At 37.3% G+C, this 16,239-nt stretch overlaps 1 protein-coding gene and 1 long non-coding RNA gene across 5 annotated transcripts in view; one reads left to right on the top strand and one right to left on the bottom strand.

The window, feature by feature from the left end:
* Positions 1 to 13,001, bottom strand: part of gjc1 (gap junction protein gamma 1) — a 31,265-nt gene extending 18,264 nt beyond the window's left edge. Inside the window, exons 1-3 of one of the 4 annotated variants that reach the window (XM_079623794.1) lie at positions 12,287 to 12,950; positions 703 to 747; positions 72 to 112 (exon numbers count right to left, since the gene is read on the bottom strand). The gene's annotated coding sequence lies outside the window, so the exon portion shown is untranslated. Of the gene's footprint in view, positions 1 to 71; positions 116 to 702; positions 748 to 12,286 lie in introns of all 4 variants that reach the window. The other 3 variants (XM_079623791.1, XM_079623795.1, XM_079623793.1) reach the window with 3 other exon arrangements.
* LOC307004520 overlaps positions 1 to 15,825 on the top strand; it is a 28,925-nt gene extending 13,100 nt beyond the window's left edge. Inside the window, exon 3 of the long non-coding RNA XR_013799060.1 lies at positions 15,585 to 15,825. This is a non-coding gene — a long non-coding RNA (uncharacterized lncRNA). The remainder of the gene's footprint in view (positions 1 to 15,584) is intronic.
* Positions 15,826 to 16,239: the final 414 nt, after the last annotated feature.

Here is a 16,239-nt window from a genome sequence, read left to right on the forward strand (position 1 = left end):
TAAAAATTGGTTCATTATGTGTAGAATGGAATATTAATTTTAAAACATGTATGTACTCAATATATGCTTACACTAACACACAGGTCCTGCTAATGATGTGGTGGAGTATGCGCTGCTAAAAAGAAAAAAGTAAAAATGCCTCATGATTCATAGGATTGTGCAATATCAAAAAATACACACACAAACACTTAGAGAGATTATGGTATTGATTGCTGTCATTTCCAGAGCTCTCGTCTTTATTAGACTGCTGTTAAATTGATGAGAATCAAAGCGATAATCGTTACCGGTTATACAAACACACTTAAATAAACACACAAGCTAGAATCTAGAAACTGCGTTGTTGTCTGAAGAATTATTATGATAAATATAATAATTAATACAATATAATCTTCTAATAATGATACACAAGCAAGCATTAGACATTGTTTAAGATCCATCACCTCCTAATAACAGATTTAGTTTAAATTGCTTGTTATAATGACCAAATATCTATGCTCAGAGCCACAGGATTAAATTCCTACAGCTCAGCGTTCTGTCAAATGATGGGATCATTAGCTATACTTTTTAAATACGACATTATGCCTATAAATTTTGCATACAGAATGACGTTAACAAATGATCCGTGAAAACAAATTGAGCTTTTGATTTACAAGTATAAATGAGGAAGTTTATCAAGAACTGCACTGTACAATGGCTACTGACCTGAGAAGCCATTTCTGTCACTCCGTGAATTTTTGACCAACGAGGCTGATGAGACAGAATGGAGAAAAAAAATGTTGCTGTTGTAGTCAATCAACAAGTTACTCAAGTCATTATATATTTGTTATAATATTTCTATATCATTTCAAAATGTAACAATAAAAACATGCGTGAACAGCGGAAAAGTGCAACTACTAGTCTTTTACCATTGTTTCATAGTTTTCTACCATTGTGATAAAGCTTAATTTTAATGACTGTTTTATTCAAATACAACAAATCTTATTTATGAATCAGTATATTTAAGTACACATTGTCATACAAGTCAAAATTTTGGGGTCATGCTGTTCTTTTGAACTTTCTATAAAAAATAATAATGAAAAAATCCAGAAAAATCATGGATTCCACAAAAATATTAAGCAGAACAACTGGTTTCAACATTGACCATAATGACAAATGTTTATTGAGCAGCAAATCATCATGTTAAAATGATTTCTGAAGGATCATGTGACACTGAAGACTGGAGTAATGATGCTGAAAAGACAGCTTTGAAATCACAGGAATGAATTAAACTTTAAAATAGATTAAATCAGAAAACTTATTTTAATAATACTTCACAAGGTTGTTTTTACTGTATTTTTGATCGAATAAATAAAGCCTGAGTGAGCATAAGATACTTCTTTCAAAAACATTAAATATATATATATTGAAAAGATTGAAGTAATTAATTTGACTGATTGATAAACCAACAAGTCATTGGTCTTTTTGAATGAAAAGGCTGATAAGGGTCATTTGTGTGTGAATCAGACTGTGTTTGAGCACTTTGTGTGCAGCCAGTAAAGACATGAGGAACTGTTGTTTACTTATTGTCTTGGCATCATTTTTTCTTCAGCTAGTCTTAAAACCTCATCACATTCAACTGCAAACACACAACCTAGGTAATATATTTTCGTTGTTGTGAAGCACTGCCGCTAAATAGCGATGCAGAAAACAATGCTGTATACACACACACATACACACATAATTGATCAGTGAGTGAATAAACTCAGGGGAACTGTCAACATTACCTCAGCTCACCTCATTATCTCTACTCTCCTTATGGACTCTCTCTCTCTCTCTTCTTTCTTGGTCTGACCTCTACTTATCACCCATGCATTTCCTCATTCTGATCTTTCTTGTTTTCTATGGTTCCTGGTATTAACATCTGTCTCAGTTGATCAGATCACAAGTGGACAGATTTCACTTACACTTGAACACCACCCAGATAGCACACGTACGTCGGGCCGACGTTGGCCCGATGTACAAAGTTCCATCGACACGATGTCGCATGAATCTCAAATGTGTCTTTGATTAAAGGGCACCTATTATGACATTTAAAATGTTCCTAATGTTGTTTAGGGAGTCCCCAACAACAGTTTTACATGCATGCAATGACAAAAAACACTTTTGTTTTCGTATAATATGCATTTATTTTTACCTGATTTGCTCACCGACTCCCAAATGAATCGTTCAACGACTCGTTTTTTCAAACCCCTCCTTTGCGCGACGCTAATCTGCGTTGATTGGTCAGATGACCCAGCAGTGTTTACAGAGATAATACTTATTTTTAAAACGGAGTACAATGATGCTTTTATCAATTAAATTGTATTATAATAATGATTATAGTCCACTGCTTTATAGTTTGTAGTAAAAAACGAAAAATAAGATAAATAATTTAATGTTATGTTAGCGAGCATAGCCCAGAGTTCATATTGTAAAAGCACAATCAGTCTTTGTTTGCGTTAGCCCGATGCATAAACATAACGTTTTTACAAAAAAAAAAAATGCAGTTACGTTACTACGAGGTATTATTTTATTCTTTAGACAACTCCGAAAACAACGACAAACACTTCACATATCTCAATACAATTGTCATTGAAGACCTAGAAGCTAAACGGTGCTTACACAACAAACAAAATAATTATTAAGCATGCTACATAAAATATGAAAGCAAAAATTATTAATAGCACTTACAGGTTGTGATACGGAGGAGGAAGCTGATGCAAATACACTTGGAACTGAACCTTCCTTCAATATCAGCGAATCCAAGTTTGATTGCATTTAAAAAAAGCAATCGTCTTCAAAATGACGCGAACAAAGCACAAGGCTCGGACTACACTTCTGTGGTATAGTGAATTGTAGCCACTTAGTCTTCAAATGCTCCGCCTTGGGCAGATGAAAAAAGTTGTCTTTTGAGTTGCACTTCAGAACCATAGACAGTATGTTCAGAACACAGCGTCTCGTCGCCATGATATTTTCCCTGACCTTGGAGCGCAATAAGTGGGCGTATCATATTCAAATAACTTGACAAGTTGACGTCAACTAGTCAAAGAAAAAGCTTCGGTCTTCTAACGATTCATAAAAATGACTCAGAGTCGACTCTCACTTTTGAAAGACAATAACTTTATATACGGTGCACTTTCATATTTCAAACTTAGCAGGATGTTTTTGTTCACTTAGATCTATGTTACACACTACATGAAAGGTAAATTTCAAAATTCCATAATAGGTGCCCTTTAATACATCAAAATTTGTGTTCAGCTGTACCTAGCTAGTGAAGTACTAAACATTTTTGGAGCAATGATTGCATTACGTGCTATGTTGACATTGGCACTACAGCTATAAACAGGGTTGTGTTCGCCATTTCACAGTGAAGTAAAGATTTAGAGAAAGTTCACAATCACGGTTTTCCTTTGGAGGCAAATTCAGCAAGACTGCACTGGGTTTGACATCAAATTCTCCCCTGCAGATAAAAAACAAAAACACATACACACACACACACAACAATTCTCCGGTAGGCCATATGGACAAAACCCCGATATTCTAGACACATTGTTGGAAATACTTTCCCTTGCACGCCAGCATTGATATATATATATATATACACACACAGCTTGGCCCTAGAACATCTTTAACACAGTTGTAAACAGTGGAGCAACACTAGCTGTTGTCTTGACCTCAAGCTGTAGTCACTGTTCGAAATCACAGAACCATTACTGGTGTCATCATCTTCTAGGTACTGCAGGACAGCCCCTGAACACAAAGCCATGAACGCTAACTGCAAGCTGTTGAAGTAGGACAAAAATATTTACAGCTACTTTCTACCGTTGTACTCACTGCATAATATAACAATTCAGGTCTCAAACTATTCTCTGCACTTTAGGGAGTTAAATGATGAGAGCGCATCAAATCCCAAATTCGTAGGCTCCAGCATTCACAGGTTTGACTCTTAATAACATGAATTATGTATAAACTTAGTGTGCCATCATGCACCTTGACTGCTAAATCTAATCCACAGCTGAAGCATATTAGTGCTGCATGCTTGTGTGACATATTAACGCTTCTGCGTGTGCTTTACCGTACCTTTCTCTATGCCTCCATAAATTATGTTTTATAAACAAAGTTCAGGAGGAGCACGTTCAAATAATTGATCCAATTATCACATCATTCCAACCAGCTGTCAACAATCAGTAATCAACATTTCTATCCAATCAGCATGAGTGGAGACCTATATACATACTCATTTGACTCACCAACGTTCCTCGACAGTTTTTCAGCATCCCTCCACCACCCCGTCTCCTCACACTCGCCTGGTTACTTCCTAAACCAGCAATACGGGGGGAGTACTGTGGGTTCGGGCCGAATACCGAGCCCGGAGCCCTCTCCTCGGACAGCACGCCAAATATGCATACCATTTATTCTATCTAACTTATTTGTAAGTGTGAACTCGTGAATTGTGTCTTAACTTTTTTTAGCTTCTTATGCAAAATATCTCTCACCTGTGTGTGATATTTAGATGGCTTAAATCCATTTCTATAATCCATATTTGAACCTTGTTTTGACCTGTCAGATTTTTTTCTTAGAAGATGCAAAAGCTTCCAAGAAGACTGCTAAAAAAAAATCTTACTCTGTATTTTGTCTGGTTTTTCAGTACAAAAATCTAAGATAAATTCTGGACATGAGGTAATGGGCAGCTTAAGACTAAAGGAAAACCAGTTTTTCTTACCTCACATGGCATAAACTCATATGATGATATTAAGTATTGATTTCTGATCAAATAAGTCATTTTGCTTCTCTAGTATGTATCTTGTATCAAAATGTATCTTGATTTAAGAATGTTTAGATATTTGTACTGGAAAACAAGAAAAAAATACTGAGTAAGAAAATCCCTTTTTGGCAGTGAAAAGAATAAGAAAAGAAGAGAAGAAACACACAATAGTACCATGAAGTGAGGCACAGCTTAGAATGAGTATAGGAAATATTTCAGTCTCCATGGAAACGATGACTTGCCATAGAGGGGATTTCTCCAAAATCTGAGCTTTAGGCCTTTGATCAAGGTATGTGCGAGAATGTGTGTCTGTGTGTGCATTTTGAGAGAGAGAGAGAGAGAGAGCAGCTATGTGTTCCTCCACTGACAACTCATAATCCCATACCTGCAGATGATTCCATAATAAATGAAAAGCATGCTGCATAAAAACGGAGATTAGACTCTAACAATGGAATTCCATTTCCATGGACACAATCATTTCCAAAGGCAAACAATGAAATTCCATTACAGTTTAGAGTGCATTAAACCACAGGAAAAATCAGTTGTTGGCCTAAAGAAAAATATTCAGAAATTGCCTTCTACGTTGCAATAAATCCTCCAGCAAATGTTTTCTTTTTCTCTCTTTCCTCTCTACCTTACACACTCTTACAGTATAAACACCCCGTCAGACAATATAAATCGACAAAGTTTGTAAGTAGGAGAAACTCCATGGAATGCGTCTCACCTCCTTTTCTATTTTTACAGGTTGATTTAAAGCTTGTTTGTCAGAGGGGCACTTGTCTCTCCTTCCCCTTACCTCTACTTCTACCCATAACTGTTATTAATACATCAAGCTATTTAAAACTAAAGATAGATTTAAGGTTCAAGGACAGAGGGGATCAAAATGAGCTGGAAAGGCCAGGGAGGAAGAGCCGCGGAGCAAATGCAAAGATGCTGGGTTAGCGTTAGCACGCTAGCATATGTGTCGCCAACGGGCTTTTTCCTCGTCTGGAGCACATGGTGGCCCTGCGCTCTGATTGGCTCGGCCCTTGTGGCCATGGAAACCCAGCCATGGGTGAACGATACCCCCTCTGAACATGACTTGGGGAAAAGACAGGAAACAAGGACATCACTCTTTCACACACACACACACACACACACACACACACACACACACACACACACACACACACACACACACACACACACACACACACACACACACACACACACACACACACACACACACACACACACACACACACACACACACACACACACACACACACACACACACACACACACACACACACACACACACACACACACCCTGTCTAATACTTTTTGACCTGTGTTGGAGGACTCATGTTTTATGTTGATTATGCAACCAAGGGGTCTGTCACTGTGCTCATGGCAGGATCATTGAGGGGGAGTTAGAGGTGAACAGAGAGGAGAAACAGATCACATGGAAATAAAAAAGAAATAAAAAGTGTAAGAACGCCTTGCTTTTCTTCCTTGTACTTCTTTGTTAATTTACTCCTGTTGTAAAAGCACAACTATCATAACACTTCAAAGGAAGATTTCACTTAGAAGAGCCAGATACTCTCCATGTTTATCTTCATTTTGGCAACTACCCACATTATATTTGCTTAAATGAGTGAAACAGCCCCAGTTAAGTACTAAACAAAACAATATTATTCTTTTAAACATAAGGTTTTTTTTGTGTTAAAATGAATGTGTATCTTTAATATGTTGTCATAAACATCCAGTCAGATGTTGATTCAATTGACGGATTCAGCAAATAATTTGTTAGACTGATTTGAGTCAATGACTGTGATTTTTTTGTCTGATTTAGCAACAGGACCAGAACAAACAAGTCATTTAAACATGAATCGTATACAGTCCTCACTTTTTTTTCTCTCTTCTTTTTGTTGTTGTTGTTGCTTGCAGCCAGCAAAGACAACCCAACAAAAATAGTATAATTTTAGATTTGCATTTATAATATTTAACTTCACATTTTATGAGTATTATATTAACAATGAATTAATATTTTAATATATATATTTTTTTTTAATATAAATTAAATGCATGTAAAAAATAAAAATAAAATAGCACCCATCCTTTACACCCCCTCCCCCCATCACATTCAAGTCAGATGACAAACTCTCAAAAATGTTTTTTTTTATTATTATTATTACAACAAGAAATAAATGAATAATAATTTAAACAACTGTGATTTTTAAGTAAATTCATTCACTATGGTACTGTACATTCAGAAGCACTGCAAACTCTTCAGATGGAATGTGTTTCAATAACTCACTAACAGGGTGCATATCCTGGGGGAACATTTTGGGATTATATCAAACTGTCACTATAACTGTCAGTATCGTAAAATGTCCTGGTTGTTTCTCCTCCAGTTGGACATGCGATCTACGCCTCTGCTTTACACTCAAATCACCCAAGCAAGAGAGACAGAGAGGAAGAAATGGAGAACAGAGTCTGAACCCTAATATATTTATATAAGTGCAGTGTTAATTTTGACAAGACATGTTGATTTAGTTAGTCAAAGTCTTTTGTCTAAAATGCTTTTTAGTTTTAGTCATTTTATAGCCATCTGAATTGTTTTAGTCTACTTTTAGTCGACTAAATATCACATGATTTTAGTCAACTAAATCTACAGTAGAGATTTAGTATCTAAAGGGTTTAGTTAAACTGCAATGCATCAATTAAGCATTTCTCTAAAATGTCCAAACTCATGATATACTCCTGGAGAAAACATATTAACCTGTTAATATGAACGATATTAAGATTTGAACATGCACAAACGCAGATTTAACTGCTGACATATAACATGACTTTATTTATCTTAAAATGTATTAATTCATTTGTCTTTTCAATTACTAATGATATATGCATTCTTTATAACAACTTGCATACAACATTGTTTATTCTTTAAAGTAGACATATTTATTTACATAAATTAAATATAGATTAATCCTTTTCTTTTTCTTTTGTTATTTGATTAACATGAATGACAGCAGCAGGTTTATTAGACTGCTGTCACTTTAAGGCTGAATGCAAGGATCCAATACACTGATACATATTAGAGTGCGGATCGGCCCAAATTTTCTGTCCGAGCCCAGCCCGCGTCCGACAGATCAGTAAACGAACCCGACCCAAGCCCGACAGGCATTAAGATATTTTTGTCCGAGCGTGACCCGAGCCCGACAGTTAAAATCTAATTTTCTCATACTAATGACACATGTACGTTTGTTTGTGTGGAAAGCCTACACAATGCTTCTGCGTCGAATCTACGGCGTACCCCCGCAGACCCTCTCCGCCCCCTCTGCCGTAGCTCGACGTGCACCTCCAAAAAATTGTAACTACGCGTCGAGGCGACGCAGACCACAAGGGCTGTGATTGGTCAGATTATACATCATTTCCGGAGTGTAGTTTTTCCAGTTTCCCCCTCCCGCTATAGCGCCATTTTTAAAGTGACCACTGCACTGTTTGTGTTCAACGATGGATCAAGTTGAGGAACGTTTGATCGAGGAAGTACGAAAGTACGACTATCTGTACAATTCCTCTTCAGCGCACTACAAAGACTGCCAGATGGCAAACAATTCATGGAAAGATAATGCTCAAAATGCTCTCTTTCGCTCGCCATTGCTCACCGGCGCACGGAACCAACCCCCCCCCCCCCCCCCCCCCGGTGAAATGCACCGCGATGCAACACAACCCGACGCAGAACCATAAAACGGCCACGACGCCGTAGGAGTGACGGCGTAGATACAGCGTGGAGTTGACGCAGAAGCATAAAACAGTCTTTATGTCCCGAACTTTACACTTCAAATGTGCGCATCTACAACGCAGGACATCAGTTCTGATTGGATCACTTCCCAGATCGTCCATCCCTAACATTATTGCCTCATTTTTATTAGTTAACAAAAATGTCAATAGATTTTCATTTGTTTGTTTATTTTTAATAAGTCAGTGAAATAATTTTGGTTCAGTATGCTTTTTCTTACTCTGTATTTCACTATCTCTTTTTGACAGGACCCAGACCTGGCTGGGTCAACAGAGCACATGTACTTGTCTTTGAAACAGGTTGTGTCACCACAGAGACATGTGTATGAGAAAGAGAAAGATTTGAAAGAGATGAAATTGGGCAGGCCATGGGAGGGAAAGCTGTAAATCAGGATGGCTTGTGTTTGTGTGTGTGTGTTTTACGTGGCCTCGGTTGTCTCAGTGTGTCCTGTCTTTGCAGTCATCCCTTGCTGTCACATTGCATTAATACTGACTGCAGATTTACTCACTCAGCCACAGAAGCTGAGAATGCACACTCACGTGTGTGTCTGTGTGTGTTTTGGATGGCAAAGGTTCACTTCGGCACTGAGCTGAGTGGAAGAAAAGAATCACATGAGACTCCTTCCCACTGGGAATGTCACCGAGGATCTATAACTACACACACACATAATAACATGCTGCGTCTATGGTGTGTGTGCATCAGACAGAATGATGGAGTCATTATGAATCACCATGATAATAAGTACAGCACTCCTTTGTAGAAAACACAGCGCGCACACAAAAACTCACATAGGCTAATACATTACAGATTCTCTTTATAGGCTAGTGTGTGGATGGGCCAGGTTTTGCTTAGACTGTGGTGATCAAATGTTACAAGAAGAGGACCTGATAACCATACTACATATCTGTTTGCCATCGTTCATTTTAATCTCCATATGGATGATAGATTGACATTGACTTTGTAACAGACTTGCTGAGAGGCTTCAGAGCCTCCCCATATATCTGATGCCGCCTCGATCTGGGTGGTCAAAACTGGCCTTGACCAGCCGGAACGAAGCAGTCTGTTTTGTCTCTTTATGCATGTGTATGTTCACATTAGAAAGCTGTACACAGGCCAGGTTCCTCAGATCAGGCTCATGGACTAGCATGAGCGTGTGTGTAATTGCATGCCAGACAGAATGTGCTCCTCATCACTCTTTTACCCAGGCAAAGTGCAATTTCCATCCCTTTCTCTACTATTTTTCTTTCTACAGTAAAGTCCAAACGTCTACTGTGTGTATGCATGTAATAAGTCACATAGAAACTCTGTTGTCTAACACCCAGGTCCTCCTGGTAGACTTGGGATGAAAAAGAGAAAAATAGAAAACAAAGAACATAAAATATGATGGGTGTGTGCGTGGGATTGGGTGCCTTGACATGGCATAAAGACATTGTGTCAGTACGCAGAACACACACAAAATGCAGAAATGTTTGAATTTGTTTGCATTATATTATATTATATGCATTATATTATTTATTAGATACAATCTTTAAATGGAAATCTTAAACAGGCGTTTCTTAAACTATTGGCACTTTTTTGTTATTAGGAGCACAATTTTTTGTTTAGCACTCTTTGTTTAGTTTTAATCTTGCAATTAAAGTTTTAAAGTTTAAGATTAAAAGTGTAGGTCTGTTACAGATAGAAAGTAAAATCTATACATAAAAAGATATTTTAAAGGGCTGTGAAACGATTAATCGCAATTAATCGCATCCAAAATAAAAGTTTGTGTTTACATAATAAATGTGTGTGTACTGTGTTTAATTATTTTGTATATAGAAACACACACACATGCTTGTATATATTTAAGAAAATATATCTTTAAACTTTAACACAGCATACTTTTAATACAGCATTACCAAAGTATGCAAGCTTTTCAGAGCCATAAATCCATCACTGGGCAAATCAACTTGTCCAGCGTCTCACGACTGATTATTTAAGCAAATGGTCATTGTAATTGGAAATAAAATGTGTGAGCAATCCAGACATATAAGGTGCCTACAAAAACAAAGCAACTTGAAATGCAAAGAAAGTAAGAGAGAGAGAGAGAGAGAGAGAGAGAGAGAGAGAGAGAGAGAGAGAGAGAGAGAGAGAGAGAGAGAGAATGCAGAATGAAGGTGTAATTTTGGAGTGAAGTGAATGTATGATTAAAAATCAAAAAGTATCTATTGGCTACTTCAGTATCAGAAAACATGTGTTTTCGATGGTTTTAAGATGACCGACATTTATAGATGTATTGTCTATGACACATTACAATCTGCCTGATGTGAATTTTAACAATTGACTAAACAGTTGCACTAAATCCTATTAACAGCTGTTTTAAAATAATATAGTAGAAAAAAATCTTAAATAAATGCTAGAGGTATTTTGTGACTTTACGCACCACCACCCCACCTCTGCTAATTAAATACTATTCATGCTCTAATATCAGCTAATTGCTTTAATCAGATGTTTTGGTGCATAACTGTGACAAATACCTGCAAGGCTTGTTGCTGTGGAGCAACAGCAGTACTGTACAGTGAACGTTTAACTGAAAAAAACATGGTGTCCTCTTAAAGACGTTAAACAGACAGACCCGGACCAAACAATGAATGTCACTAGCTGACATTTAGCTGGTCACTAAAAAAAAATGCATTTAATGCCTTTTACAGAACAATGGCACAACCAATCTTCTCCAAAACAAAGAAGAATAGCACTTTGGTTTAGGATCCAATCCTCACTACTAACTAGTTGCTTATTGGCCGTTTTAAAATGTAATGCCTTATTTTGCATGACCATAATCTACATCCCGCACCCAATACCTAAATTTAACAACTAGGCTACCTATACTAACTATTAATATGCAGTAATTATGAGTTTATTTGTGGCACAAGTCGTAGTTAATAGTTAGTAGCCTAAATAGTGAGAATTAATTAGACCCTAAACTAAAGTGTGACCCAAAGACGTTTTTATTCCCAAACTATATTCTGGAAAGCATAGACATGAGGGAGGGACTTTCCTGGAGATCTCTGCTTTATTGAGGGTAACTTTAACAAGTATCTTGCTCTTTTTTCAATCATAACTTTATTTTTATTTGTATTAAATAAATAAAAAACAGAAAGAAAGAACAAGAGAAAGGAAGAAGATAAACATATATGATGTTGTTGTCTCATTAACAAGTAGCCTATGAGAGTTGAACTACTTTAAGCTCAGTCATCAATACATAAAATAAGGCTATAGAAACATGTCCACCTCTTCAGGAATACTCTGTGCACAACGGCACCAGAGAAAACATTTACTAAAATATCAAATAAAACTACAATTTCAGCTTTCACTCTCTTAAGACCAAGCAAAACCAGTGCAAAACACAAACTGTGAAGTCTAATGCCGTTTTGTTTCTGTCAGCAAAAAAAAACAAAAAACTAAACCAAACCCGTGGGTAAAAGTGTCATTATTTGCGACATTTTTTTTTTTTTTACATTGGTAACCACACTATCAATGCGCTGCGTTTTACACAAAAGTACATTTTTAATTGTCCTTCATTTAAGTATATAGTATATAATTGCTTAATTTTCATTATAACCTCGTCAAAATGTGGTAACGCTAACGCGCTTCAGTTCTGTCATTCACGCGCACGTGCAGTTTCTCCACACACATTATCTGTTATTATAATTAAAATATGGCTGAAATATGGTTCTTACCGCTCTGCGAGTCTGTGATGATTATTTTATGGAGAAGGATGCCGAAATGACGGAAGGTCCCAATATTTTAATCGTTGCCCAATTCCTCCGTTGTTGAACTCGCCTTCGCTTCTGTCTTGTCACCGTTGAACCCTTCACGAGACCTCAGAGCGTGACTGAAATTATCCGATTTTAACATACTGTTCGGTAACAAGCGCTATTTTACGACGTATTGTGATTGTTGTTCATGTTCCTTTGCCATCTGTCGTTATGTCCATAAATTCAGTTGGATGAATTCAGTCATTTCGAAGAAATCACTGCCGATACTCGCTCACCGCTGAGTTCATTTTCGCGCATCTAGCGCGAGCTATAGTCTCGTGCCCGTATTTACCTGGCGAAATATTCTCTCGCGCTTGAAGTGTCATTTTTAATCGTGCGCCTAAAGTCACTCACTTCGTTGCACACGTGCGACCAATCCATCCTACTAACTGTCAAAAATAAATGACTACGATTTCAAGCGGTCTCCGCATCTCCTCTCCGTCCTCGCGGGGAGGCTGGGACACAATGACTGCACGGCTTTTACCCACGCCACTTTTTCGGTTGTTTATCGCAGGGAAAGGCAAAAGTGCACGACCTTGTCTGAGGGATGCTACGGCGTATAAAACTGAAGGGGAAGCATGACGGATGGTTGCACACTGACGAGAGGCATTTCTGACGTTCACAAAAGTCGAAGGATGATTGACTTGCGCGCAAGCACGATGCGCGCGCCCGCTCTCATGCATGATTTCCTTTGGACATAAAAAGCCAGTGTGTTCTAACTTCAATTTAAGCTGTTTATTAAATGATTTAGTTACCTGTTCCGATACAAAATAGACTATAAAATATACATTTGTAATAAATTGTTTTAATACATTTAATAAAGTGTTCTATAGTAAATTAGAGAAAATAAAGCAAAACCTGGAACATTGGTTTTAACTTTTAAACAGAAAAATATCATTTTCTTTTTACAGAAAAATATAATTTTCTTCTAACATACTGTTATTGTACTCATACCCATTATTTTCTTCAGCCTATTTAGACTTCAAATACCTGCCCAGCCCTATATCCTCAATCAGAATTTGAGTTGATAGTTCTTACCCTGAAACCGTGTTCCATCAGTCTCAAGTCTAAACGAGCCATTGTAACCTCTCCATCTGCTTCTCTGACATTCAGGCACTCTGACAGGAACTTTGACAGGCTGACTGGTTCAGGTGCATTGGCTGACATCTTATACAGACAGTGACATTGGAAATGGGGTTTCCTACAAACCAGAGGCATCTCTCTCTCCCTCTGTTTCTTTGTGTTCTGTCTCTCTCTCTCTCTCTTTCTCACTTGTCAAATGATGGCAGGGTTTAGGTTGGTAAGAGTCCAGGGCATGAAATAATGATTGTTGCTAGGATGGCATAGATATGATCAAACTGTTCACATAGTTGTGACTGGGAGGGTGAAATCAGGCTTCCAAAAGTTTGTGTACTCTGGGTGGTTTTGATGAACAGAAGGGTTTTCGGCATATGGTGCTCAAAAACAGCCTGAAGTGACACGGAGGGCTCCAGTACTTCTCTTTGTCACATTATCTTGTGGTGTGTGCCAGAAATTCCCTGGCGCCCTGTTTAACATGAATCTCTCACTCTGACTTGTGGGAAAGGAGAAGAGTAGTACAGGCAACACTGAGACGTCGGATCAAGATGGTGACATTGTCACATCAAATCACTCCATTAATCTGTCACTCAATGTGATTGAACAAATGATCAGACAACCACCGCTAATTTTTTTTCTACCATTGTGTAAAGTCAAAATGCAGAGTTGAGTTCCAAAACTTTCTTCAATCTCTAATATATAATTTTAGAATATTCACACTGTGATTGAAATTCCATTTATTATCATGCCATTATACAGTCATCATAACCCATATTTTGACAGCATCAAATTTTCTTGTAATGCCTCGACATACAGTGACACGTTATTACATATTTATTATATTTATATTTTTTATTAAATATTAAATAAATATTTTGTATGCATGTTGTGAAGTTGTGCCTGGAGTGTAAAATGAATGTATGCGTTCGATTTTTCAATTGTATCATTTGTCATAATGCAATTACTCATCAAATTACAAAATTGCTGGCACTTTGAAAATGGACCAATATGGGAATCCCGTTGAACACAATGTAGCCAAATGTGGAGGATCTGTTTTGAAATCAAATGTGTATTTTTCAACACTATAACGATCCCAAAAACACAGCGCATGCAACAAAGCTGTGCTCAATAAAAGTGTTCATGCTTAGCATTTTAGTCTTAAATGGCCTCCTCAGTCCCCTAACCTTAGAGCCACTAAGAAAACCTTTGGGAAATTATAAACCTGGATTGTGATTAGGTCTTTCAATGAAGCTCACATTTGAGAGGAACTTAAGGAGGATTGGAAAGAAGTTAAGCATGAAACATGTACAAAGTTTAGTGAGTCAATGGCTGATGTAATCAAAAACAAGGGAGAAACAACAAAATATTTATAACTGATTATATTCTAGTCAGTGTATTTTTTATTTTCTGTAAGCTTTTTTTATGCTTTTTAAAATCCAGATTTAATTATATGTTGGAGTTTACCTTTCTTGTCAAATAATTTTGTCATTTTAATATCTTAACAAAGTTTAGTGTGAAGTTTAGTTCTTCTTCCCAAAAATATTCCTCGTTTTCTAATTGTTTACAAATAGAACATGAAGGGTCCTTAATAGCAAGTATTGTACAAATATCCCTTTCCGGACATCACTTGTGTTAACTACTCTACATCAGACTTGTTGTTAGCAATTCATAAAGTTTAGCAATTCCTTTCCACTTTATCTAGGATTGACTTTTCCTTTCTGCATCATTTCCGTTAAACTTGAATGTCACTAACATGGACTGTAACTGTAACTATAACAAAATTTGACAGAGAAATGTACCAATTTTATACAAAACTGGATAAATACAAAATTGTTATTCAGATGATAACTGGGCACCACTTGCGGAATTAAACAATTAAACGAATGAGGTTTCATGAGTACTGTGAGCTACTATTTGAAGTGTAAATTGTTGGACACTGGCTGCTGCATACCCCTTCAGGCTGTTTTGGAGGGGTAAGGTGTCTAAATTGCAATACCTATAGCTACTGGAGTGCCTCAGGGCTCAGTGCTTGGACCACTTTTCTTCTCCATCTACATGTCATCATTAGGATCTGTCATTCAGAAACATGTTTTTTTCCTATCACTGCTATGCTGATGACACACAACTCTACCTCTCATTCCAGCCAAATAATACAACGGTAGCTACTCGCATCTCAGCCTGACAGACATTTTCGGACTGGATGAAGAAACACCACCTTCAACTCAACCTTGCAAAGACAGAGCTGCTTGTGATCTCGGCCAACCCAACATTTAATCACAACTTCCATTCAGCTAGGTTTGTAATCCATAACTTCTTCCAGGACAGCCAGGAACCTCGGAGTTGTAATTTATGATAAGTTAAACTTCACAGACCACATTGCTAGAACTGCCCGGTCCTGCAGATTTGCCTTATACAACATTAGAAAGATTAGGCCCTTCCTATCGGAGCATGCTACACAATTCCTTGTCCATGATCTTGTTTTATCCAGACTGGACTCTACATACCCATACCTGAATTCACTACTTCAGACTTATGTGCCCTCCAGAAGCTTGCGTTCTGCAAGTGAACGGCGCCTTGTGTTGCCATCTCAAAGAGGCACAAAATCCCTTTCACAGACCTTCACCTGGACTGTTCCCGGCTGGTGGAATGACCTGTCTAACTCAATCTGAGCTGCTGAGTCCGTAGCCATTTTCAAGAAATAGAAATGGATCTTTTTGTCAACACTTGACCCATTAATATTAACACTTTCTATTCTATTATTTTTCTGTTTTATCTATTTATATATGCTGTTGATTTGA

Source organism: Phoxinus phoxinus (assembly GCF_949152265.1).
Source record: "Phoxinus phoxinus genome assembly, chromosome: 1".
NCBI lineage: Eukaryota > Metazoa > Chordata > Actinopteri > Cypriniformes > Leuciscidae > Phoxinus > Phoxinus phoxinus.